Raw genomic sequence first — 26,657 nt, 5'->3', positions numbered from 1 at the left:
AACAAGTACACACATTGACACTAGGATAAAGCTAGTGGCTACATGGTGAGAGAGAAGGAGCAGGGTAAGAAGCAATTTCAAAATTGGCCCTGTATTAAGAAACCAACAGTATTTAAGGAAAGAGAATATTACATAAAGATGTTAGTGTAAAATTTACTGCTAGAAGTACACCACCAAAGAGGAGGAAAAAGGCAAATAGGCTACACAGTGAAACAGTGTGAGTCCCACCCTGTGCCCTGAGCTGCAGCCAGGATAGGCAGATAAATAATTATTTTACTTGTTTTTAATCAATCTTTCTTAAATGTATGTATAGTTCACATTTATTTCAGTGTTTATTATTAGAAGTGTTTTCATCTTTATTTAGAAGTTTGTGCCAGGCGTGGTGGCTCACAACTGTAATCCCAGCACTTTGGGAGGCCGAGGTGGGCAGATGACCTGAGGTCAGGAGTTTGAGACCAGCCTGACCAACATGGAGAAACCCCGTCTCTAAAAATACAGATTGGCTGGGTGTGGTGGCGCATGCCTTAATCCCACCTACTCAAGTGGCTGGGGCAGAAGAATCGCTTGAACCCGGGAGGCGGAGGTTGCAGTGAGCCGAGATCACGCCATTGCACTCCAGCCTGGGCAATAAGAGCGAAACTCTGTCTCAAAAAAAAAAAAGGAAGAAGAAGAAGTTTGGTGATGTTTTTGTGATGCGAAGTATGCCATACGAACTTAACTCTTGTTTATAATAATTCGCCTATGGTAAAACTGGCTTCGTTATACATCATTTTGCTTAAAGTCATAGTTCCCAAGGGTTAATGATGTTAAATGAAGACTTACTGTACTGCTTCACACCTACCAGAAAGGCTATAATCAAAAAGATGGGGAATAACGTGTTGGCAAGAATGTGGAGAAAGTGAAACCCTCATACATCACTAGTGAGGATATACAATGGTACAGCTGCTTTAAAAAACAGATGGGCAGTTCCTGATAATATCCATTACCAGATGCCTTAGCAATTCTCCTCCCCGGTGTATACACAAGAGAATTTGAAACATCTTCACACACACACAAAACAACTTGTACAAATGTGCATAGCAGCATTATTAATAATAGCCCAAACAGGAAACTACCCAATTGTCCATCAACCAATGAATGGATAAATAAAGTATCTATCCATACAATGGAATATTATGCACCCACAAAGAGGAATGACATTCTGATGCATGCCATAGCATGGGTAAATCTTGTAAACATTATGCTCAGTGAAAGAAGCCAGTCACAAAAGACCATATATTGTATGATTCCCTTTATATCCAATGTCCAGAATTAGACAAATCCATAGAGACAAACAGTAGATTAGTGGTTGTCAGGGGTTGGGAAGACAGGGGAGTAAGGGATGACTGCTAATGGGTATGGGGTTTCTTACTGGGTTGATGAAAATATTCTGGATTACACTGTTTCTGATTCAATGTGTCCTGGAGCATGGCACCCGCCTTCAAAGCTGACACTTGAACTGTCCCTTCAGCAGGCCATTCCAACATTGTATTAGCTCAGCTGCTCCTGAGTGGTGCAATATGCAGTACAACCAGGGTAACCCATAGTCACTGGGCCCACTGCAGCACTTTCTTACTGTGAAGTGGGTTCCCTGGTTACATGCTATGCTGAGTGGAATTCCATGTTGTAGAACAGGTACTCGTCAAACCCCCAGATACTGGTGCTGTCTGAAGCTCTGTGGGCAGGAAAGGCAAACCCATACGCTAAATAGGTATCTGTTCATATGAGAATGAACGAGTGACTCTTCTAGGATAGAAACATCCCGGCCAGGCACAGTGGCTCATGTCTGTAATCCAAGCACTTTGGGAGGCCAAGGCAGGAGGATTGCTTGAGCTCAGGAGTTTGAGACCACCCTGGGCAACATAGTGAGACCTTGTCTCTACTAAAAAAAAAAAAAAAAAAAAAAAAAAAGTAGCCAAGTATGGTAGTACACACCTGTAGTCCTAGCTATTCAGGAGGCTGAGGCAGGAGGATTGCTTGAGCCTGGGAGATTGAGGCTGCAATGAGCTGTGACTGTGCCTCTGTACTCCAGCCTGGGTGGCAGAAGGAGACTGTCTCAAAAAAAAAAGTAGTCAAGTTGCTGCAAAGTAGCTGGTTGATCTTGAAAAACAGTGCACAGGCTGGGTGAGGTGGCTCACACCTGTAATCCCAGCCCTGTGGGAGGCCGAGGTGGCCAGATCACCTGAGGTCAGGAGTTTGAGACCAACCCGACCAATGTGGCGAAACCCCGTCTCTGCTAAAAATACAAAAATTAGCCAGGCATGGTGGCATGTGCCTGTAATCCCAGCTACTCGGGAGGCTGAGACAGGAAAATCACTTGAACCCAGGAAGCAGAGGTTGCAGTGAGCCAAGATCAAGCCACTGCACTCCAGCCTGGGCAAAAGACTGAGACTCCATCTCAAAAAAAAAAAGAAAAACAAAAATAATGCCACATCCATAGAGCATTGGTCTCTGTTGCTGACAGGGTGGACATTGAAAGGTGGCCATCTTGATGCGTGGAGGCCCATGCCACTGGGCCTGTGCTTAACCCCCGTCTGTCCAGTTGTGTACCCATTGTACCAGTTTCCAAAGGGTGCTAAAACATTAGTGTGAGCAGTATTTTGACACTTGATTGTTTTGGTCCCTCTTCTGTAATGGATGCTTTCTGGTGGCTGTGAACATGTAATGCAGAAATCTTCAGTGAGCACTATGTGCACTCACTTAGCCCATCTACAGTAACATACAGGATCTACTCTTTGTGTTCAGGTTTTTCATCTTTGAGATTCATCCATGTTGTATGTTCCAGTAGGTCTTTCTTCTCATTGCTAGTTAGTATCTAGTTGTGTGAGTACGTAATTTACCCACTCTCCTATTAATAGACATCTGGGTTGTTTCTGAAGTTGCTATTTGGAATAAAGCTGTTATGAGCTTTTTTTTTTTTTTTTTTTTTTTTTTTTTTTTTTTTTTTTTTTTTTTGAGACAGGGTCTCACTTTGTTGCCCAGGCTGAAGTGCAGTGACGTGATCTCAATGACCTGCAGCTTCAACCTCCTGGGCTCAAGAGATCCTCCCACCTCAGTCCCCCAATTAACTGGAACTACAGGCGTGTGCCACCATGCCCAGCTACTTTTTTTGTATTTTTTGTAGATCAAGGTTTCACCATGTTGCCCAGGCTGGTCTCGAACTCCTGAGTTCAAGCAATTCACCCGCCTCGGCCTCCCAAAGTACTAGGATTACAGGCATGAGCCACCACGCCTGGCCAAAGTATGGACTACGGTGACTTCCTTCCAAAGAATACAATATGAAATGGAGAAAAAAGGGTAACTTTACAGTGAAGAAACCTGATAAACATTACCTCAACCAGGTGAGCAAGGTAAATATCAGTAGTGATAGAATCATGTTGATGGTATGTAACCTTGATATGATGAAATGGTACTTTATGTGGTTTTCCTCCCTAAAACCCTTAACTCCAGTCTAATAATAAGAAAAACATCACATTCCAATAGAGAGACAAGCTACAACATACTTAACAGTATTCCTCAAAGCTGTCCAAGTCATAGCCAAGTCATAGACGTGAGGTGGTACCCTGGATGAGTTCCTAGAACAGAAAAAGGACACTAGGTAAAAACTAAGGATATTTGGACAAACTATGGACTTTAGTTAATAATAATTATCCATTTTATTATTTTTATTGATTTATTTATTTTTTGAGGCAGGATCTCACTCTGTCACCCAGACTGGAGTGCAGTGGCACAATCTTAGCCCACTGCAACCTCCACCTCCTGGGTTCCAGTGATTCTCCTGCCTCAGTCTCTTAAGCGGCTGGGACTACAGGCGCTCACCATCATGCCTGGCTAATTTTTGTATTTTTTAGTAGAGATGGGGTTTCACTATGTTGCCCAGGCTAGTCTCGAACTCCTGACCTCAAGTGATCTGCCCGCATCGGCCTCCCAAAGTGCTGGGATTGCAGGCGTGAGCCACTGCTCCCGGCCTTATTATTATTATTTTTTTAGAGACAGGGTTTTGCTAGGTCACCCAGGCTGGAGTACAGTGGTGAGATCATAGCTCCCTGTAACGCTGAACTCTGGGCTCAAGAGATCCTCCCCCCTCAGCCTCCTGAGTGGTTGGGAATACAGGTATACACCATCATGCCTGACTAGTTTTAAAATTTTTTGTAGCAACGGCGTCTCACTATTTTTCCCAGGCTGGTCTTAAACTCCTGGGCTCAAGCAACCCTCCTGCCTCACAATATACTCTTTTTATACTTTTTGAATGTTTTAATGCCTTTTGTTTGAATGTTTTAATACTGTTTGAATTTTGCATACAGCAAGAAAGAAAGATTCTTCTGAGAAGGGGACCCTCTCTATACCAGGGTGAGAAAACAGTCCTTATCACCAGAGACGGAACTGGAGGCAATAACCATGGAAAACCAATACAATTTGTATACTTTTCTCTGGTTAATCTGTATGATGTCAATGTAGTTTTTACATCCAGCTGAAGAGCACACTAAGAGCTAAAAGAGAGGTTGGAGGTTATCTCTGGCTCCCTACAATATGTAAGAAACCAGTAGTAAAAGTCAGGGAACATCCATGGGAGACATGGATGGAAAGGAGACTTACTCTTCACTGTATATATAAATATAAATATAACTCTCTCTCTATATATATATATATTTTTTTTTCGAGACAGGGTCTCATTCTGTTGCCCAGGCTGGAGAGCAGTGACATGATCACATCTCACTGCAGCCTCGACCTCCTAGGCTCAAGCAATCCTCCCACCTCAGCCTCCAGAGTATCTAGGACCATGTCCAGTTAATTTAATTTTATTTTTAATTTTTGTAGAGACAGGGCCTCACTAAGTTGCCCAGGCTCGTCTCAAACTCCTGAGCACAAGCAGTCCTCCTGCCTCACAATATACTCTTTTTAATACCTTTTGACCTTTTGAATGTTGCACTATATGAATATATTTTCTATTAAACAAACAAATAAATAAAATCAGATAAAAAAGAAGATGGTCTACCAAATCCTCCTCCTGACATTTGCAGCTGGAGTGGACTAGAATTTTTCCTGTCAGGAAAGAATAGGCAAGGGAGTAGCTGAGAATAACCCAAACTGTTCTGAGATCCTTCCAGGAGGAGCCTCTGGGTAAAAGTAAACACAGTGAAGCAAGAGGCAAGGAAAGAGAATCTGGGAGCTCAGCAGGAATACTTTTCACACAGGTCAGATTGTCCTATCCAATGGCCTCTCCTCAGTCCTGTCCTTCCATCTTCCTTTTAAATGTTGACTTTTCTCCAGGTTCCAGTCTTGCCCTCTTGCCTTCTTGCTTCCTATGTACTTCCTTGTGGATTTCATCCATCAAAGTCATTGATTCTAATTAGGGCTGGAATCAAATGAGAGAGAAATACTGAAGCTGTTTTGAACAGCAGCTACTATTGTTTTGAAAGTCAGTTTTATGGTCTATGAGGGATTAACGCTTAGGTGAGTTAATATGGTTTAAAAATAGGGAAATCCCTATGTTTACTCTTTGTTTATTTGAGACAAGTCTGAAATAAACTTCCAGACTGAAGTGCAGTGATGCAATCTCAACTCACTGCAGCCTCCGCTTCCCAGGCTCAAGCGATCCTCCCACCTCAGCCTCCCAACTAGCTGGGACTACAGGTGTGCGCCACCATACCTAGTTAATTTTTGTATTTTTTTGTAGACCTGGGGTTTTGCCATATTGCCCAAGCTGGTCTCAAACTCCTAAGCTCAATTGATCAATCTGTCTCAGCCTCCCAAAGTTCTGGGATTGCAGGCATGAGTCACCGCCCCCAGCCTAGTTTTTTATTTTTATTTTCCCCTGATTATTATCTGTGCATGACTCTAGGCTAGGTGGCATGTAAAAGTTAATAAATTTGCTCCTGCAGAGTGGGATTTATAATTTGCAAAAGACCAACACAATTAGTGTCCAATGTATGAAATGGCACAAGGTCAAACCAACAATTAAAGGAGCATCAAAATAAGCCTGTATTAGTCCCTTCTCACACTGCTCTGAAGAAATATCCGAGACTGGGTAATTTACAAAGGAAAGAGGTTTAAGTGACTCACAGTTCCACATTGCTGGGGAAGCCTCAGGAAACTTACAATCATGGCAGAAGGCGAAGGAGAAGCAGGAGGCACCTTCTTCACAAGACAGGAGGACAGAGTGAGTGTAAGCAGGGGAAATGCCAGACACTTATAAAACCACCGGATCCCATGAGAACTCACTATCACGAGAGCAGCATTGGAGGGGGGACCACCCTCATGATCCAGTTGCCTCCACCTGGTCCTGCCCTTGACACGTGGGGATTATAGGGATTACAGTTTGAGGTGAGATTTGGGTGGGGACACAGAGCCAAACCATATCAAAGCCTGATTTGAAGTTTTCAAATGTTTTGTTATAATTCTTAGCAAAGATAACACAAACCATAGGAGTTTTACAGCCATTTATTGAAGAAATCCCCGAGTTCTAACATAGAAATAAATAATTAATGCAGAAACAACAAAAGCAAGGATATATAAATGAATAATATTATGAATGCAAATTAAAAGATGCAAGAAAATTTAAGAGTTGAACTCGAGCTTTACTTCTTGTAGGAAGTGTTGTTTTTAATGCTCCCTGTGGCAGGCACACAGCAATGTCCACTTGCCTCCACAGGATGTCCATGTTCTAGCCTGAAACCTGTCAACATGTTTACCTTACGTGGCAAAAGGGACTTTATAGGTGTGATTATGTGTACAAACCTTGACATGGAGAGTTTCCTGGATTATCCAGGTGAGCCCAAATTAATCACATGGATTTTTTTTTTTTTTTTTTTCCCCTGAGAAGGAGTCTTGCCCTGTCGCCCAGGCTGGAGGGCAGTGGCACGATCTCTGCTCACCGCAAGCTCCGCATTCCAGGTTCAAGCGATTCTCCTGCCTCAGCCTCCTGAGTAGCTGGGACTACAGGCGCACACCATCAGTCCCGGCTTATTTTTGTATTTTTAGTAGAGACGGGGTTTCACCATGTTGGTCAGGCTGGTCTCAAACTCCTGACCTCGTGATCTGCCTGCCTCGGCCTCCCAAAGTGCTGGGATTACAGGCGTGAGCCACCGCGCCCGGCTAATCTCATGGATTCTTAAAAGGAGAAGAGGCTTGCAGAAGCCTGGGTCACAGAGACATACCATGAGGACTTGGCCCACTGTTGCTGCTGACTTTGAAGATGGAGGAAGTGGGCCATAAGCCAGGGAATACGGGCAGCCTCTAGAAGCTGGAAAAGGCAAGGGATCAAATTCTCTCCTTGCGCCTCTAAAAAGGAAGGCAGCCCTACCAACTCCTTCATTTAAGCCCAGTGAGACCCATGTTGGACTTCTGAGCGACAAGGCTGTAAGATAAAAATGTCGTGTTGTTTAAGCCACTAGGTCCGTGTTCATTTGTTACATCAGCACAGAAAGCTGGTGTGCACTGCCCCCAGCCCTGGGTAGAACTGAACACTGTGCATTTGCAGCCCTGCTGGATCCTAAGTAGATGTTGATCAGAGGACCTGTTTCCAAGATGGCTCCCTAACATGGGTGTGAAATATTTTTTTCCAATATTTTATTATGAATATTTTCTTTTCTTTTTTTATAGACAAGGTCTTACTCTGTTGCCTAGGCTCAAGTGCAGTGGTGCAGTCACAGCTCATTGTAACCTTGAACTCCTGGGCTCAAGTGATCCTCCCACAGCCTCCCAGGTAGCTAGGACCACAGGCATGCAACAATATGAAGGGCTAATTTTTTATTATTTTTAAATTTTTGGTAGACATGGGGTCTTACTGTGTTGCCCGGGCTGGTCTTGAACTCCTGGCCTCAAGTAATCTTCCCATTATAGCCTCCCAAAGTGCTGAGATTACAGGCATAAGCCACCAAAACTGGTCTATTATGAATATTTTTAAACATACAGCAAAGTTGAAAGAACTTTATAGCGACCATGCATATACCACCACCAAGATTCTACCAGTAGTAATTTGCTATACTTGCTTTATCGTGTATCTATCCACCTATCCATCCCTCTATTCATTCATCAATCCCTCTTATTTTTTGGAGAAAATTCAAAGTCAATTGTAGTAATTAATACATATCCCCCCTAATGTATTTTACATGCATATAATTAACTAGAGCTAAATATTTTTTGCAGGATTTTCTTCTCTTTTTCTTTCTTTTTTTTTCTTCGAGACAGGGTCTCACTCTGTCACACAGGCTGGAGTGCAGTGGTGCAATCTCACCTCACTGCAGCCCCAACCATCTGGGCACAAACAGTCCTCTCACCTCAGCCTCCCAAGTGACTGGGACTACAGGCGCATGTCACTATACCCAGCTCATTTATTTTTATTTTTGTAGAGAAGGGATCTCACTATATTGCCAAGACTGGTCTTGAACTCTTGGGCCCAAGCAATGCTCCTGCCTTGACCTCCTAAAGTGCTGGGAAAGGCATGCAAGCCACCGTGCCTGGGCAGTTTTTTCTTTTGATATAAAATTTACATTCAATGAAATGCACAAATCTTAAGTGTACATTCACAGAGTTTTGACAAATGCATGCACTTATGTAACCCAAAACCCTATTAAGATATAGAACATTATCATTACTTTCTTTTTTTTTTTTTTTTTTTTTTTTTTTTTTTTTTTGAGATGGAGTCTCGCTCTGTCGCCCAGGCTGGAGTGCAGTGGCACGATCTCAGCTCACTGCAAGCTCCGCCTCCCGGGTTCACGCCATTCTCCTGCCTCAGCCTCCCGAGTAGCTGGGACTACAGGCACCCACAACCGCGCTCGGCTAATTTTTTGTATTTTTAGTAGAGACGGGGTTTCACCGTGGTCTCGATCTCCTGACCTTGTGATCCGCCCGCCTCGGCCTCCCAAAGTGCTGGGATTACAGGCGTGAGCCACCGCGCCCGGCTAGATATAGAACATTATCATTACTTTCTATACCTTACCAGCTAATCCCAGCCCTTGTCTCCTCAGAGGCAACCATTGTTCTAATTTTTTTCTACCATAGATCAGTGTGTTTTGTGCTAGACTTTTATATAACTAGAATAATCCAGTATGTTCTCTTTTCCATAAGACTTCTTCATATAAATAGAATCATATAATATGGTGCTTTGGCAAGGTTTATTTCATTCAGCATATTGTTTTTGAGATTCATCCGTGTTGTTTTGTGTATTAGGTTATTTTTAGTGTTGAGTGATATTCCACTTATGAACATAGTACAGTTTGTAGTCTATTCTCCTTCGGACCTGAGCTGTTTCCTATTTTGGGATATTATAAATAAAACTACTTTGAACATTCTTGAGTTAGTCTTTTTGTGAAAATATGTTTTCATTTCTTTTGGGTACATATCTTGAAGTCAAACTGCTGATTCATAGGATAGATATATGTTTAGTCTGAAAGAAATTTCCAGATCTTTTTTTCAACGTGGATGTACCATTTACATTCCTACCAACAATGTTTGAGAGCTCTGGTTGCTCCACATCCTCACAAACATTGGATGCTGTTAGTCTTTCTAATTTTAGCCGTATAGTAGGTATGTCATATTTTTTGCCCATTTTTCCATTGTTTTAAATTCTTTTTTCCCTGGATTTTTAAGCTTTTTAAAATATATCCAAGATATTAGCTCTTTATCTGTGAAATATATTTTAAATATTTTATCTCACCAATTTTGACTTTATAGTTTCAATTCCATAAAAAGTTCTTTTAATGTTTTGTGGTTAAATTCTTCAATCTTTTCAAAAATTACATCTGGATGTTGAATTATAATTAGGAAGCCTCTTCTCATACCCAGGTTTAAAGGAATTCATCCATGTTTTCTTCTAGTACTGTATGATTTCATTTTTTACATTTAGATCTCTGATCCATTTGGAGTTTATTCCTGTTTGTGGTTCAGTTTTATTATTGTTTTTAACCATCTAATCTGGTTCTCTGGACACTGTTTCTAAGAGGGTCCATCTTTGTCCCAACTATCTGAGATGTCACCTTTATCGTATGTAAAATGTACTTGAGTTTATTCTCAACTTCCTATTACATTCAACTAGAATTCAAAGTTTAAAATTTTTATTTTTTCCAGTTGTTTTTATTTTCCCAGCAACACATTTTTTGAAAATCTGTGTGAGCAAAAAAATGAAGTTTCAGTTTACTAAGAAAAGAGGAGGCGAGGCGAGGTGGCTCACACCTGTAATCCCAGCACTTTGGGAGGCCAAGGCGGGTGGATCACCTGAGGTCAGGAGTTTGAGACCAGCCTGGCCAACATGGTGAAACCCCGTGTCTACTAAAAATACTAAAAAATTAGCTGGGCATGGTGGTGGGCACCTGTAATCCCAGCTACTGCCTTCTACTGAGGCAGGAGAATTGCTTGAACCCAGGAGGTAGAGGTTGCAGTGAGCCGAGGAGGTTGCACTCCAGCCTGTGCGATAAGAGAGAAACTCCGTCTAAAAAAAAAAAAAGAAAGAAAAAAGAAAAAAGGAATACGGATACTGTCCTTCTACAAGGCTAGAACTCATCTCCAGCTGGATCTGGATATTTATTCCCCCACAGACTTGCAACCCTAACTTGTTTAGAGCAAGCTTTACATGCGAGCACAGTGAGATGCTGTGCTAAGAATAATCAGGGACTCTATTTGAAGGCTGTGTATCAGACAGACTGACCCAGGAACGCAGAAAGCCAGGTTTCTAGTTCTAGTTTCTACACTGCTGTTACTACTCCTAAGGTAAATTTCCTGGGACTGTTCTCTCTTCTCTCTCTTCTGAGGTCTCCACACTGAAGGATTTTCTTTGTTATTTTAACAATCACCCTTGTTGTGTTTCTGGGTAAGAGTCAAGGAAAATAAAAAAGCAACTTGCTGGTCGCAGTGGTTCAAACCTGAAATCCTAGTGCTTTGGGAGGCTAAGGTGAGAAGATACCATGAAGTTAGCAGTTCAAGACCAGACTGGGCAACAGAGTGCTAGCCCTACAAAATAATAATAATAAAAAGACAAAGTGGTACGCTGCTGTAGTTCTAGCTACTGAGGAGGCTGAGGTAGGAGAATTGCTTGAGCTCAGGTGTTCGAGGTTACAGAGAGCTATACTGGCACCCTTGCACTCCAGCCTGGGCAACAGAGTGATACTATTTATTTTCTTTGAAAGCATCTTAATACAGAAAAATGCAGAAAAAGGCAAACCCGGAGGTGTTGATAGCACTTGTTTGAAAGTTAAAACAATGTGTGACATCACTTGTATTTTTGTACTTGTTAGTATTTAACTTTTTGCATTAATTATTTTAAAATACCTACTAAGTGTACTTAATATTTACAAAGTGAATAAGGTATGGGGAATACATAGTATAAGAAATTATCCCTCTACATTCTATAAAAATAAGATGTACAAAAACTATAATTCAAAATAGCATATATAGGAACCATATCTTATATGTTGTTTTATGTTTTGTTTTGTTTTGTTTTTTGAGACGGAGTCTTGCTCTGTCGCCCAGGCTGGAGTGCAGTGGCCGGATCTCAGCTCACTGCAAGCTCCGCCTCCCGGGTTCATGCCATTCTCCTGCCTCAGCCTCCCGAGTAGCTGGGACTACAGGCACCCGCCACCTCGCCTGGCTAGTTTTTTTGTATCTTTTTTTTTAGTAGAGACGGGGTTTCACCATGTTAGCCAGGATGGTCTTGATCTCCTGACCTCGTGATCCGCCCGTCTCGGCCTCCCAAAGTGCTGGGATTACAGGCTTGAGCCACCGCACCCGGCCCCCTTATATGTTTTTACTCCTCCATAGGATATCCTATGGTAACCTTGATGTAGGTACTCAATACATTTCTGGAAATTTTTATCCGCCATCTACAAATATATTTTATTTTGTAGAACATACAATTCCCAAAATGACACCACCAGAAAAATATTTCAAGATCATCTTTGGCCCGGCGCAGTGGCTCATGCCTGTAATCCTAGCACTTTGGGAGGCCGAGGCGGGTGAATCACCTGAGGTCAGGAGTTCGAGACCAGCCTGGCCAACGTGGCGGAAACCCGTCTCTACTAAAAATACAAAAATTAGCCTGGCGTGGTGGTGCTCGCCTGTAATCCCAGCTACTCAGGAGGCTGAGTCAGGAGAATCACTTGAACATAGGAAGCAGAGGTTGCAGTGAGCCAAGATCGTGCCACTGCACTCCAGCCTGGGCGACAGAGTGACATTCCGTCTCAAAAAAAAAAAAAAAAGATTATTTTTATCATGAGCATAATCAGGTCTTTAAAAATGATTAAAATCCTTAGCCACTGGCTAGTCGGCTTTGATTAATGTCAAAAATACAAAACCAGTTTTGCTTCAATACACCTTGCAATGGAACACTATTATCACTAGGGTGCGCTATTAGCATTGCTAGTCAGTTAATGATCCTGCCAGAAGAGCCTGAAAATCACGGAAAGCTGTCCAGCGTTAGGAGTGGAGTGGCTGGTTCCTGAACTAGACGAAAATTCGTCACTGAACTTTTTCCAGACTGTAACAGGCACAATCATAACATCACCCCACTACTTTCTCATTTTAAAACTATGAGTATACAACAATAATATATTAATGGGGCCGGGAACGGTAGCTCACGCCTGTAATCCCAGCACTTTGGGAGGCCGAGGGCAGCGGATCACCTGAGGTCTACAGTTCGAGACCAGCCTGGTTAACATGGTGAAACCCCATTTCTACTAAAAATACAAAAAAATTAGCTGGGCGTGGTGGCGGGAGCCTGTAATCCCAGCTACTAGGGAGGCTGAGGCTGGAGAATCACTTGAATCCGCGAGGCAGAGGTTGCAGTGAGCTGAGATCACACCATTGCACTCCAGCTTGGCTAACGAGAGCAAAACTCTGTCTCCGAAAAAAAAAAAAAAATCTTTGCAACAAAACTACGGCAAATATATATAGCTATAATTGACTCTTCTAATAAGACTTTCAAAAAGTTAACGGTTAATGATATAATTATTCTGTTTCATAAAAGGCCTAAATGGGAAGCAGATCAAGAAATAACTACAATTAGAATTACTTTGTGAATGTAAACTCTCTTAGTTTCTTTTCTCACTTTACTAGGTCTAATCAATGTCAATCTTCTCTGATATTATGGTCTATTTTAATCATCATTAAACACAATTGATAATCAATAGGTTAAAAGAGAATAAACTCATATCTCCCAAATTGAGAGTTTTTTTGCCTTGCCCCCTCAACACCGTTTTCTCTTACCTAATTCTTTTTGCTTGAAATTTCTTTAATTAGAAATCAAGACCGGGTGCGGTGGCTCATGCCTGTAATCACAGCACCTTGGGAGGCTGAGGTGGGTGGATCACGAGGTCATGAGTTCGAGACCAGCCTCGCCAACATAGTGAAACCTTGTCTCTACTGCAAATACAAAAATTAGAAATCAAGGCCACCAAGGTGGTGGCACACACCTATGGTCCCAGCTACTCGGGAGGCTGAGGCAGGAGAATCTCTTGAACCAGGAGGTGGAGGTTGCAGTGAGCCAAGATGGTGCCATTGCGCTCCAGCCTGGGTGACAGAGCAAGACTCTATTTTTTTTTTAAAAAAGGAAAGAAATCAAGACTGGGAGCAATGGCTCACACCTGTAATCCCAGCACCTTGGGAGGCTGAGGCGGGCGGATCACGAGGTCAGGAGTTCGAGACCAGCCTGGCCAACATAGTGAAACCCTGTCTCTACTAAAAATACATAAATTATTCTGGCATGCTGGCAGGCGACTGTAATCCCAGCTACTTGGGAGGCTGAGGCAAGAGAACTACTTGATCCTGGAAGGTGGAGGTTGCAGTGAGCCAAGATTGTCTCACTGCCCTCCAGCCTGAGTGACAAGGTGAGACTCCATCTCAAAAAAAAAAAAAAAAAAAATCAATCCTTTTACTTAAAAATAAGCTTTTCAAAAACACACAAACACTTGAGTTAGTGAATATATGTGATGTGAATGCCTTTCTGTCAAAATATGAATGCAGCTGACACTGGCTTTAAGAAATAAAGCTCTCAGAGAACCCCAAGGATTTGGCTTTTGAGTATCTTTATATGCTGTATACCTCTCTTACAGCAGTTATTACAATGTATTATAGTAAGATTTGCATGTTTGCTAATCATTACATTGTGAAACCCTGAGGGACAGGACTGAATTTATTCAAATTTGTTTGCCCAGTGCCTATCAGAGTAGATGGCATTAGTAGGCTCTATAAAAACTTGTTTTTGGGGGCCGGGCACGGGGGCACGGGTGCGGTGGTTCAAGCCTGTAATCCCAGCACTTTGAGAGGCTGAGGCGGGCAGATCATGAGGTCAGGAGATCAAGATCATCCTGGCTAACACGGTGAAACCCCGTCTCTACTAAAAATACAAAAAATTAGCCAGGTGAGGTGGCGGGCGCCTGTAGTCCCAGCTACTCGGGAGGCTGAGGCAGGAGAATGGCGTAAACCTGGGAGGCGGAGGTTGCAATGAGCTGAGATCGCACCACTGCACTCCAGCCTGGGTGACAGAGCAAGACTGTCTCACAAAAAAGCAAAAAATCTTGTTTACGGGGATTTTGTTTGTGGTTTAAGTAACGTTCAAATAGAAACTGATTTGATGAAAAACTGAAAAACAAGGCTGCTTGCTGGTTTTCCGAAGTGCTTGAGCACCAGTTCACGATTGAGTTTCATGTTTCAAAGCACTGTGAACTGAGTTTTTAAAAAGAGATTTATTGAGATATAATTAACATATCATATAATTTACCCACTTCTCGTGTGCAACTCTGAGATGTGTTTCTAAAGAGAGACACAGAAAGAGAAAAGGGCAGAGGTCTCTTTTCCTTGAGCTGAACACGGATTCACACTGGGGTGCTGTCCCGATAACAATTTGATGTAAGTGACACATCTAGATCCTTTTCTGTTTGGATTCTGGGAAGAAGGTTACAAAGTGATACCTAAAGATAGGCAGAAGAGGACAGAAATGAAAGGAAAGGAATAGAAGAGATTCTTCAATATGTTATTTATTTCATGCTAGGAGAAAAGAAGCTGTGTTGAAAGGGGCTTTATGTCCTGTGTAGGGACTTTTCAGTGTAAATCTGAACTTTGGACATCATATCTTTGCATATGCTGTAAGACTGATCCTAGAATCTGTCTGATTCCTTTAGACTTATCCAGGGACACATCCTTAGACTTGAGTTATTCCTGTCTCTTATTTTCCCACGTCTTACTTTATTAGTTATCTCTTGCGGCATGACCAATTATCCCAAAAGTTAGTGCTTAAAGCAATAGTAAACATTTACTATATCACATAGTTTCTGTGGGTCTCCATTTTGGAAGTGACTTAGCTGGGTGATTCTGGCTTGGAGTGTCTCACAAGGTGGTGGTTAAGAAGCCAGCTGGGCTTTCAGTCATCTGAAGGCTTGACTGGGGCTGGAGGATTCATTTCTAAGAATGGCTCACTAACATAGATGGCAAACCGGTGCTGATTATTGATGTGATGCTTCAGTTCCTCGCCAGGGGACCACTGCATGGGACTGCTAGAGTATATTCGGGAAAGGACAACTGGCTTCTCTCGAAATAAGTGATCCAAGAAGGCATAAGGCAGAAGCTACAATGTCTGTTATAACCTGGCCTTGATATTCCCACACCATAATTTCTGGAAAATCCTATTAGTTACACAGGTCAGTCCAATTCAGTATGGACAGGAATAAATAAGAACGAGAGTAAGTGAGGTAGGGATCATTGGGGGCCATCCAGAAGGCTGGCTACCACATTTATTTATTAGAGACAGAGCCTTGTGTTGTCACCCAGGCTGGAGTGCAGTGGTGCAATCATAGGTCACTGCAGCCTCGACCTCCTGGGCTCAAGCAATCCTCCTGCCTTAGCCTCCTGGGTAGCTGGATTTACAGGGGCCAGCTAATTAAAAATATATATTTTTTGTAGCAATAGAGTCTCACTATGTTGCTAGGGCTGGTCTCCAACTCTAGGGCTCAAGGGATCCTCCTGCCTTGGCCTCCTAAAGTGCTGGGATTACAAGTGTGAGCTACTAGGCCCAGCTTATTTCTTTTTTTTTTGAGACGGAGTCTCGCTCTGTTGCCCAGGCTGGAGTGCAGTGGCGCGATCTGGGCTCACTGCAAGCTCCGCCTCCCGGGTTCACTCCATTCTCCTGCCTCAGCCTCCCGAGTAGCTGGGACTACAGGTGTCCGCCACGTCGCCCGGCTAGTTTTTTGTATTCTTTTTAGTAGAGACGGGGTTTCACTGTGTTAGCCAGGATGGTCTCGATCTCCTGACCTCATGATCCACCCGTCTCGGCCTCCCAAAGTGCTGGGATTACAGGCTTGAGCCACCGCGCCCGGCCCAGCTTATTTCTTAAAAGAGATATATACATATATATCTGAGTTTTAAATATATATAATTCAGATCTGTCTATATCTATATCTCAAAGGGGATTCCTAAACTCCAGTACCAGCTCTTGAATAACGTATTACATTGACATTTAGTCTGACTGAAAGAGTGTCTCTGGGGACAGCTCAATAATTCTTAAATGGAAAAGACTAGAGAAAAGGGGAAACTTTTGTTGCTAAGCCTAATTTCAATGAATCTGGACATTTTTCCCCTATAAACTTTTTTTTTTCTTTTTTAAAGACAGGGTATCACTGTTTCCCAGACTGGAGTGCAGTGATGTGATGATAGCTCACTGCAGCCTTGACATCCAGGACTCAAGAAATCCTCCTGCCTCAGCCTCCCAAGTGACTGGGACTACAGGTGCACGCCACCACACCTGGCTAATTTTTGTATTTTTGGTAGAGACAGGCTGGCTAATTAAAAATTTTTTGTGTGTAGAGACAAGGTCTTGTTATGTTGCCCAGGCTGGTCTTGAACTCCTGAGCTCAATTGATCCTCCTGCCTCAGCCTCCTGAATAGCTGAGACTACAGGGGCATGCTACCATGCCTGGCTAATTAGAAAAAAATTTAAAATCCATGTTTCCATGATAATTTTTTTTTTTTAACAGAAGGAGTTTCCTTACATTGCCCAGTTTGGTCTTGAACTCCTGGACTCAAGTGATCCTCCCACCTCAGCCTCTCAAAGTGCTGGGATTACAGGCATTAGCCACTGTGCCTGGCTCCTATAAACTTCTTTAATTTTAAAGAAAAATATTTACAGAAACCCTAATGTTTTCTTATTCAAATTACATGATTGGCCAATATTCTGAAATGAATGAAATACTCTATTAGACATAGTAATGGAAAAAGTAACTTATGGTTTTAATCAGTAGAAATAAAAAACAATTTGGCAACATCTTTATGTTTGCATAGAACAAGATGAGCTGCATCATCACTTGCCTTTAATATACATTTTGTCCTGCTTTTAATCCAAGGATCTGGACATGACAGATAGTAGAGACGCCTGCTGTTTTTAAAAAGAATGGCAAGAGGCTGTGGTACTTCCTGAATAAGAAGAAACAGATTCTATAGGAACAGTTCCAAGACTGAATATAGGATTAGTCATTTACCTTTCTATATTCTTACTCAGCTTTAATGACAATGTCACTTGAGTGAAGAAAAGGATTTAAAATAAAGATGAAGTTCATAATTCATTGCATTCTTTCCATCCATGGCAGACCCCTGGGGATCATTGTGATTCTTAAGTAGAAAGAACAGTAGATGTGGGGCGTATGAGAGACCTGAGTTTTCATTTTGCCACTAATTAGTTTTATAACCTTAAGAAAGCTGTTTAGGGTTTTTAATGGGTTTTCTCTACTGTACATTGGTGGGCAAAGATGGGAGAGGTGCTTAATCTTAAGGTTTTCCTTCACCAAAGCGGCTGACACCACACTAAATAGAAACGCATCCTGCACAGCGTCCTTGCTCCGCCCTCCTCGCTTTTCTTTGAAAGGCTTTAAGCACCTCCCGCATACACTTGCTTAGCATCGCACACTGGTGTGCACCGGGGCTGCTCATTGAGTCTTTAGCTGGTTTCACAGAGGGAATGAAATCTTGCTCTTGGGTTGGGAAACCGTAAGGACACTCCGGTCTCTAGGCTGACATTCGTTTATGGAAGTGCCCATCTCCTTTCCTCGTCACACCTAAGGCCCTTCTCCGGTCCCCCAAAGATGATTAGCTTCACGTTAGGCGGTTCTGGGGACGGCGCCAATTTGCGGGATCCTGGCAGCGCTGACGCTGAGGAAGAGGATGGATCCTTAAGGCTTGCAGGGCCTCACGATTTGGGCCCTTCATCGCGACTGCCTCAGTGTGTAATTTCGTATCGTGACAAAGCATTTCCGATTTTATTCCGAAAAGCCCAACCCTGGGGTCCCAACCATCCCTCTATAATGAATTTAACTGTCACGCTAGGAAAACACCTATGTGCGCAAACTACTTGTCTCGGAAGCCCTACTTCTCTCCTCGGGACGGGCGGGGAGTTGCGGCTGTGGCTGGAACTACGAGGCCCAGAATTCCTAGGCGCATGCGCGCTGCCATTGTGATGCTCCTTTCCCGGTAACTCGCCCTCTCAGGCAAACCTGAAGATAGCGGCAATTCTCCGGTGGGGGGCGGAGACGGTTTCTGACCGACTCTCCGCCCCCTTCGTGATAGGCAATGGGATTAGCCAACCGACGCTGCGAGTTCGGAACGCACTCTCCAATCAGCACCTGTAGCGGAGAGGTGGGCGTGCGCGCTGGCAGGGCAGGTGGGCTAGGCTGTGTCGGGTTACGAGGGGGGGAGAATAACGTCGGGTCGGGTCAGCGGGCGCTGCAGTAGTCGCCGCAGCGGCGATGGGAGCGGTGGGGACGAGGCGGCGGCGGCGGCAGGAGGGGGAGCAGGTGCTGGCACAAGAGCAGCGGCTTGGGGGAGCCGGCAGCAGCAGTAACAGCAGCAGCCGCCGCCGCCGCCAGTAAACGCGGACGGTACCCCAGGAAACTACCCAGCCGGCCGGCCCTGGAAGCCGCGCTCGGGTCCCGCCGCAGTCGGCGGCGGGGGATGGGCAGGCAGTGGCGGTCCCGCCTGCTGAGGGTTAACCCCCGCCGGTCCCGGTCCTGAGCTGGACCAGAGCCCTCCTCCAGAAACCCCTGCGTCCGCCACGGCCCAGGTAGGACACACCCCCCCGACCCCCCAGGGCGCCGCCCTCCCCCAGTCCCGACCCCCTCCTCCGGCCGCACCCCTCGCCGAGTGACCGAGCCTGCTGAGGAGGGGAGGGGTACCGGGGACTCTCAGGTCGCTGCAAGCCCCGGGCTCGTGCCAGACCCCGTCACTCTCCATCTCGGAGATCGTTCTGGTTCTGCCCCATTTCCCCGAAGGCTGCCGCCCCGTTTTGCCCGAGGCTTTGGGTATCTTCACTGAACTTGGAGGGTCATGAAGCTTCGTTCTGCGTCTCTCTCTGTGGGTGACCCACATATCACTTGTACTTATGCCACTCCTGGTACCAGCACCGAACACGAAGGATTCCTAGGAAATCTGAGCGCTTATTTCCCACCCACCTCCCCAACTATAATGGAAAGGAACATGGGACTACGGAATCTGTTTGCTGTGTTGTAACGACAGTGAAGGCCGCGACTTTCTCGTACTTAGGGTGCTGAAGTAGTGATCTGAGGGATTTGCTCGTCATTTGCTTTGACAGAGATGATGTTGACACCCTGGGATGCTGTGGGAGGGACAAAAGACCCACGTATATGTTCTGTCAAATCAGAGAAGTAAATAATCCATTGGGATGCCAGGATACTTTATCCTACGGCGAAGTTAATTTTGTTTCCGTCGAGGCTACAGTAGAGGTAAAAATGACATTGAGTTGTACTTTGAATTAAAGTTGATGGGTAGCAGCAATGATGGTATTAACTCTTCTCTCTCATCACTTTAGAACTTGTTCTTTCTTTGAACACTAAAGAGGACAGTTTTATTATACACTTTTAATAAAGTGAAGATGTTTTGTTATTCAGTAGAAATTGAGTTTCTGTGTGTGTAGGAGGGTCATGTTATGAATGGGCACATGTAGACACACACACGCAGAGGGAGGATCCACTCAGTGTGTTTTGTTACAATGTTTGGTTCTGAGCCATTCATAACAGTTGCATTGGTATCTAAACCCTGATTTGCCACAGTATACCACAAAGGTATGTTGGCTGTGTACTTTTGGCTAAATGGAATAGAATAACGTCCATTTGGGGATAGAGGGAGGAAATGATTTTAACTTATCGAGGGAATTGAATGCTATGTATTGCTGGCTTTCTTTCCTTTTTTTTTTTTTTAAAGAAAGAAGCAGTAATGATGACAAATACAAGATTAATAAGTGTATGTTATATTGTGATCTATGCAAATTGAAAACATTGAAGGAAATCTTTGATTTAGAAGCTTATGTTTTCCTATATGATAACATTTTATCAAGACTCGGAAAGGGACATATGAAGCATGATTTTAAAGGAAAGTTTCTCTAACATTTTTCTTTTATGATAGAATGTTAGGAAATGCTTTTTCCCCTCTTCCAGTTTTAGACACGTAGAAGAAATTAAAGTCCATAACTTCATTAATTTAATATGTAATATCAAGTTGATGCAAATTTGTACATTGGTAGGGGGCTGACTGAGAATAATATATCTTGCTCATTATCTTGTACTATGGTTAATACATAATTTAGTAAATTCTCTACTGCATTATATATGACTTCAGTTTTTTGTATCTTCTTTTGATTTTAAGTGCTGATTATTTTAATACTTCAGGAAATCTTCATGAGGTTAGACCTCATTTGCTTTAGCAAATTGAACTCAATTATGTGGGGCTTCAAATATCTTTAGATGTAATACTAGAAGGGAAGTTTGTATAATTTAGACAATTTTTGAGGGTATTTTACTTCTAAAAAGTGCATTAAAAATATGGCAACAATAAGTTATTGGTTTTTCACAGTAAATGAATATTACAGATCCGAGTTAGCTGTGATCGTGGAATTTAAATTTCACTTTGGTTGGGGGCAGCCAATTTTTTTATATGCTTTATGACTTTAAAAAGTAACATATATCCAGATGACTGCTTGATTGCAACTCATGAGAGACTCTGAGCCAGAACCACCTACCTGAGACACTTTCAGATTCTAATCCTCAGAAACTGTGTGAGTTAATAAACGTTTGCTGCTTTAAAAAAAACAATTCATGCCTGTAATCCCAGCACTTTGGGAGGCCAAGGCAGGAGGATCACTTGAGCCTAGGAGTTTGAGACCAGCCAAGGTAACACAGGGAGATCCTGTCTCTACAAAAAACAAACAAACAAAAATGTAGCCGGGCATGGTGGCTCACACCTGTGGTTCCAGCTACTAGGGAGACAGAGTGGGAGGATCAGAGGTTGAGGCTGCTGTGATCTGTAATTGTTCCGCTGCACTCCAGCCTAGGTGACAGAGCAAGACCCCATCTCTTAAATAAATAAAAATATATGACAAGGGAAAGTGTTTATGATCATTATTGAACTAGTAAGAACTGAGTTGATCAGCAAAATAAAAAGTCTTTGAGAATTATGGAAAATATAGCTATAGCTTACTTCTTTCCACACTTAAAAAAAACTCCTATAGGAAATATTCTTTTATAAATATATAGCAAATAGTCTTTTCAATTTGAGGGTATGCTACTTAAAATTACTGTAGTCATATATTCATTTTTTGCTCTTGTTGAGGTTTTTGAGAGACACTCAAAATGTAGCTGGAGATATTTCTGTTTATTTGATTAGTAATATTGCAATATACCTTCAGTATTTGTGGATTTTTTTTTCATCACCATACTCAAAACAACGTACAATTTAAAACATATGAATTGTTTATTTCTGGAATTCTCCATTTAATATTTTTGGACTGTGGTTGACCATGGGTAACTGAAACTGCAGATAGTGAAACCATGGATAAGGGGAATTACTGTATAATAGTAGCCTCATTCCTTGATTGAATACTTGCTAAGCATCTACCATGTTACTGTGCTAGGGGTTAGAGATTTAACAGCCGACAAGATAAATAATCTACTCACTTTTGGAGCTTACAAATAGTGGAAGCAGACATTTGCAGAGGAAGGAATTACAAGTGTTCCAAGTATTGTGAAGGGAAGATGCAGACATGAACATTTAACAGACCTAACAGTCAAGAGGTGGGTTCAGGGAAGAAGTTTCTGTTTCATCAGCCACAGTTCATTCTACATACTTCACCAGGTTCAGAGGCTAGTGGATATATTATCCCTATAATTCATTAAATAATTAAATAAATAATGAAAAAATAAATGTTTTTAAATTTAAAAGGCTATTTGGAATTAAATGTCCACACAACCCCTGAAACAGCTTTAGACAAGTTCTTTCAGAACACAAGAACACTTGGAAGAGTTTTGTCCTAAAGAGTCCCCGTTCTCCCTCCAATATGGGTTTCTACTTTGGATTCTCCCAAGCCTCAATTGCTTGAATACTGACAAAATTCCTATGTTATGTTTTCACACTCTCTGTTTGAACCATGAGAAGTTAGGACTGTGTTACCAGAAGCCAGAGTACAAGCCATGGTTACAAGAAAGAGGCGTTCCAAGTAGATGGCTATAGTGTCTCTGTAGCTAGGGTCCAGCATCTTATAGGTGATTCATTAAATGTACAAGTGATTAGGATATATTATATTATACTGTGCCTGGCCAGTTTTGCTGTTTTTAAAAAAAGGAAGTTGAGGCCAGGCGGGGTGGCTCATGCTGTAATCCTAGCACTTTGGGAGGCCTAGGCGGGCAGATCACGAAGTCAGGAGTTCGAGACCAGCCTAGCCACTATGGTGAAACCCTGTCTCTACAAAACATACAAAAATTAGCCGGGTATGGTGGCGCACACCTGTAGTCCCAGCTACTCAGGAAGCTGAGGCAGAAAAATCGCTTGAACCCGGGAGGCGGAGCTTGCGGTGAGCCGAAACAGTGCCATTGCACTCCAGCCTGAGTGACAGAGCAAGACTCCATCTCAAAAAAAAAAAAAAAAAAGGAAGTTAATATACTTAAAATGTTATTGCAATGAAGATACAGAAAAGGTTCTGTATTGATTTTTCTTTGTCTTAGTGGGAATCGCAGACATAATGCTTTGCTCGGTTGATTTGGTTATAGTAGATTTTACTTGAGGAATGATTTTGTTTACCCAAGGGATGTTTAGTGTTTTCCTTAACAATCTGGCCATGTAAGTTACACTGTACTTCCTGTAAGGGAAGAATTTGTTTATGTGTTGCTAGTATGGTAGCCAGGGAGAGGAAAACTAGGTTGTTTACACTTTTATTTTGTTGTCAGTAATTGTAACCATACTGACCTGTAAAGCTTCTCTTTACTTTTAATAGATATTTTACTTAGATTTACTGAGCTCAGAGAGATTGCAGGTTGCCTGAAGTATAATTTACCTCCCCTGAAAGTTTATAAAGAACAGTTGAAGTATGAGTGGTGAATAAACTTACCTTCTCTTCTTTTGTCATCAGCAAATGGAGTTCTTTACAAATCTTCATTTCTTTTTACTAACTCTTCAGAGGAGCTCTTGCTAAGATCTATGGGATAAAAACAAAAACAAAAGCAAAATCCCATTGGGCTTTTCCTACCCTTGCACCTTATTTCTGTTGTTTATCAGTATATTAGATGCCTTGAAAAATTTAGCAGGTGTGTACTCTTTGTAAACTTGTTTCTACACATGATCTTGTTTTATTTTAAAACATAACAATTTAGATACTTTTTTTTTTTTTTGAGATGGAGTTTTGCTCTTGTCACCCAGGCTGGAGTGCAATGGCACGTTCTCAGCTCACTGCAACCTCCGCCTCCCGGGTTCAAGCAATTCTCCTGCCTCAGCCTCCCGAGTAGCTGGAACTACAGGTGCCCGCCACCATGCCCAGCTAATTTTTTTTTTGCATTTTTAGTAGAGATGGAGTTTCATCATGTTGGCCGGGCTGGTCTCAAACTCCTGACCTCAGGTGATCCACCCACGTTGGCCTCCCAAAGTGCTGGGATTACAAGTGTGAGCCACCAGGTCTGGCCAAAGAGTAGAATCTTATATAAACTATATAACAGTTATAAAACTGTGCTATTTGGTGAATTATCTAGTTTCCCTCCTAAATGTAGGAGAAGTTTATTCCTTTAGCCTGAGAGATAACAGTGATAGTAATCGTCTTCTAAGTGGACTTTTTTCCTCTTACATCATATCATCCTCCTGCTCCTGGAGGGGTGCCTTCAGGCCCACCCTGTGCCACCTTGCCGACTGAAACAGAGTGATATCCATCCTCTTCCTAGCCTGGTTTTTGCAGTTTGAACTCAGTTTACGTTTCAGGCCTATGTATTCTTTCTCCCAATAAGCACCCTTTTCACATAGACCAAGCTTATCCAACCTGTGGCCCATGGGCCGCATGCAGCCCGGGAGGGCTTTGAATGTGGCTCAACACAAATTTGTAAACTTTCTTAAGACATTATGAGCTTTTGTAGTGTGTGTGTTTATGTGTGTGTGTGTTTAACTCATCAGCTATCGTTAGTGTTAGTTTATTTCATGTGTGGTATAAGACAGTTCTTCCACTGTAGCTCAGAGAAGCCAAAAGATTGGACACCCCTGATGTAGACTAATCTTATCATTTATTTTCCCATGCGCTTGTTATGTTATGCTTATTTCCTCTTCTGTGCCTTTGCATACCACCTTAGTTAACTTTTGCCTTGAAACAAAGCACCCCAAAATTTAGATGCTAAAACAGTGATTATTTATAAGTTAACTGTTCTGTGGGTTGGCAGTTTAGGCTCAGCTGAATAGTACTTTTTTTGGTCTTGTTTGTTCTCATTTATATGAGACAGTTGGCTAGCTTGAGTTCGTTCTCATGAGTCTGGGCTCCAAAAGTAGCAAAAGAGGGCAAGTCCAGTGTATAAGTGTTTTTCTGGATTCTGGGTCATGTTTGCTAATGTCCCATTGGCCAGAACAAGTCACATGGCCAACCCCAGTTTCAGAGAAGGAGAAAGGAACCAAAGGAATGATCTACCTCTTTTGTTAGAGACAAGATCTTGCTATGTTGCCCAGGCTGGATTGAAACTATTGGGCTCAAGCAATCTTCCTGCCTCAGCCTCTCTAGTAGCTGGGATTATAGGTATGTGCCACAGTGCCCAGCACAATCCTATCTCTCCATGGGATATGTATCAAGGGCACATTGCAAAGGGATGTATGTACAGGAATGGGAGAAATATGTGGCTATTTTGCAATTGACCAGACCCTCTTCTACAAATCATATCCACCTCTTGTAAGAAACTTTGTATGACAATCCTAGCTAGTATTAACCTCCCCGTTCAATATTTTGTATGCATTTGGCCCTTACAAATTGATGTAGGTTAACTTTTTCTATTTTTTACTTTTTTTTTTTGAGATGGAGTTTCACTCTTGTCAGCTAGACTAGAGTGCAATGGTGCAGTCTCAGCTTACTGCATCCTCCGCCTCCTGGGTTCAAGCGATTCTCCTGTCTCGGCCTCCTGAGTAGCTGGGATTACAGGCACCTGCCACCATGCCTGGCTAATTTTTATATTTTTAGTAGAGATAGGGTTTCACCATGTTGGCCAGGCTGGTCTCAAACTCCTGACCTCGTGATCCGTGTGCCTCGGCCTCCCAAAGTGCTGGGATTACAGGCATGAGCCACGGTGCTGAGTCCCTATTTTTTTGCCTTTTAAACCCAGATAGTTACTGTTAATTTCTGTTTTTGTATTATGTGTTCTCATTCAAATATTATTTTGGAAATAATTATTTTTTGAAATAATAACTTTTCTTCCCCTGATTGTTAACTCATTAAGGGCAAAGCTATGCATTATGCTTCTTTTTTCTCTTCCATGTATTCATGACAATTTATTGAATGAGCATGTGTTAAATTTTCAAATCAACTGTCCAGTTATTTGCCGAAGGACTATTTAATTTCATTCAGCCGTATGGGAGGTGAAAGGTTCTATGGTAGGTATTAGGCTAGATGCTAGATGAGTAGAATTGAATGCGTAGATGCTCTTGACCTCAAGAAATGTGTACTCTATTAGGAAGATGTAAATTGTGTGCATACTTCTAAGGTTGTTTCTTTATTCCAAACCTATATTTCTGCTTCATGCTCAACTCACAGGTGAACTGGCTTTTTTTAATTGTGTAGATGGGGCACTCTTCTGCTGTCTCTCACATTGCTAGATTATTGTTGCCTAATCTATTATATGTCTGGCTTTCTCTGTTTCTGGTTTGTATAACTATTATTTGTTACTGTTCTTTTTTTTTTTTTTTTGAGGCCGGATCTCAGCTCACTGCAAGCTCTGCCTCCCGGGTTTACGCCATTCTCCTGCCTCAGCCTCCTGCGCAGCTGAGACTACAGGCGTCCGCCACCTCACCCGGCTAGTTTTTTATGTATTTTTTAGTAGAGACGGGGTTTCACCGTGTTAGCCAGGATGGTCTCGATCTCCTGACCTCGTGATCCACCTGTCTCAGCCTCCCAAAGTGCTGGGATTATAGGCTTGAGCCACCGCGCCCGGCCTGTTACTGTTCTTTATAAGCTATATTAGTCGTGGTGTATATAAAACATATATGTGCAGTTTAATTAATAATTAATTATAAAGCCAGTGTTCAATAAATAAAACATTGCCAGCATCTCAGACTCCCGTTCCTGATCTCACCTGCCTTTTTTGTTTTGTTTTGTTGAGATGGGATCTCCCTATGTTGTTTAGGCTAGT

The 26,657-nt window shown here is 42.6% G+C and overlaps 2 protein-coding genes across 3 annotated transcripts in view; one reads left to right on the top strand and one right to left on the bottom strand.

Moving 5' to 3' along the window:
- CCNDBP1 (cyclin D1 binding protein 1) overlaps positions 1–26,657 on the bottom strand; it is a 507,674-nt gene that overhangs the window by 244,837 nt on the left and 236,180 nt on the right. The window lies entirely within an intron of this gene.
- The window catches only part of TTBK2 (tau tubulin kinase 2), a 174,794-nt gene continuing 166,639 nt past the window's right edge, over positions 18,503–26,657 (top strand). The window contains exon 1 of one of the 2 annotated variants that reach the window (XM_050799381.1): positions 18,503–18,648. The gene's annotated coding sequence lies outside the window, so the exon portion shown is untranslated. Of the gene's footprint in view, positions 18,649–18,680; positions 19,073–26,657 lie in introns of those variants that run through there. The other variant, XM_050799380.1, reaches the window with a different exon arrangement.

This window comes from Macaca thibetana, chromosome 7 (genome assembly GCF_024542745.1).
Source record: "Macaca thibetana thibetana isolate TM-01 chromosome 7, ASM2454274v1, whole genome shotgun sequence".
Taxonomy (NCBI): domain Eukaryota; kingdom Metazoa; phylum Chordata; class Mammalia; order Primates; family Cercopithecidae; genus Macaca; species Macaca thibetana.
Note: the sequence above shows the minus strand (reverse complement) of the source record. Positions and strands in the feature narration are given on the sequence as shown.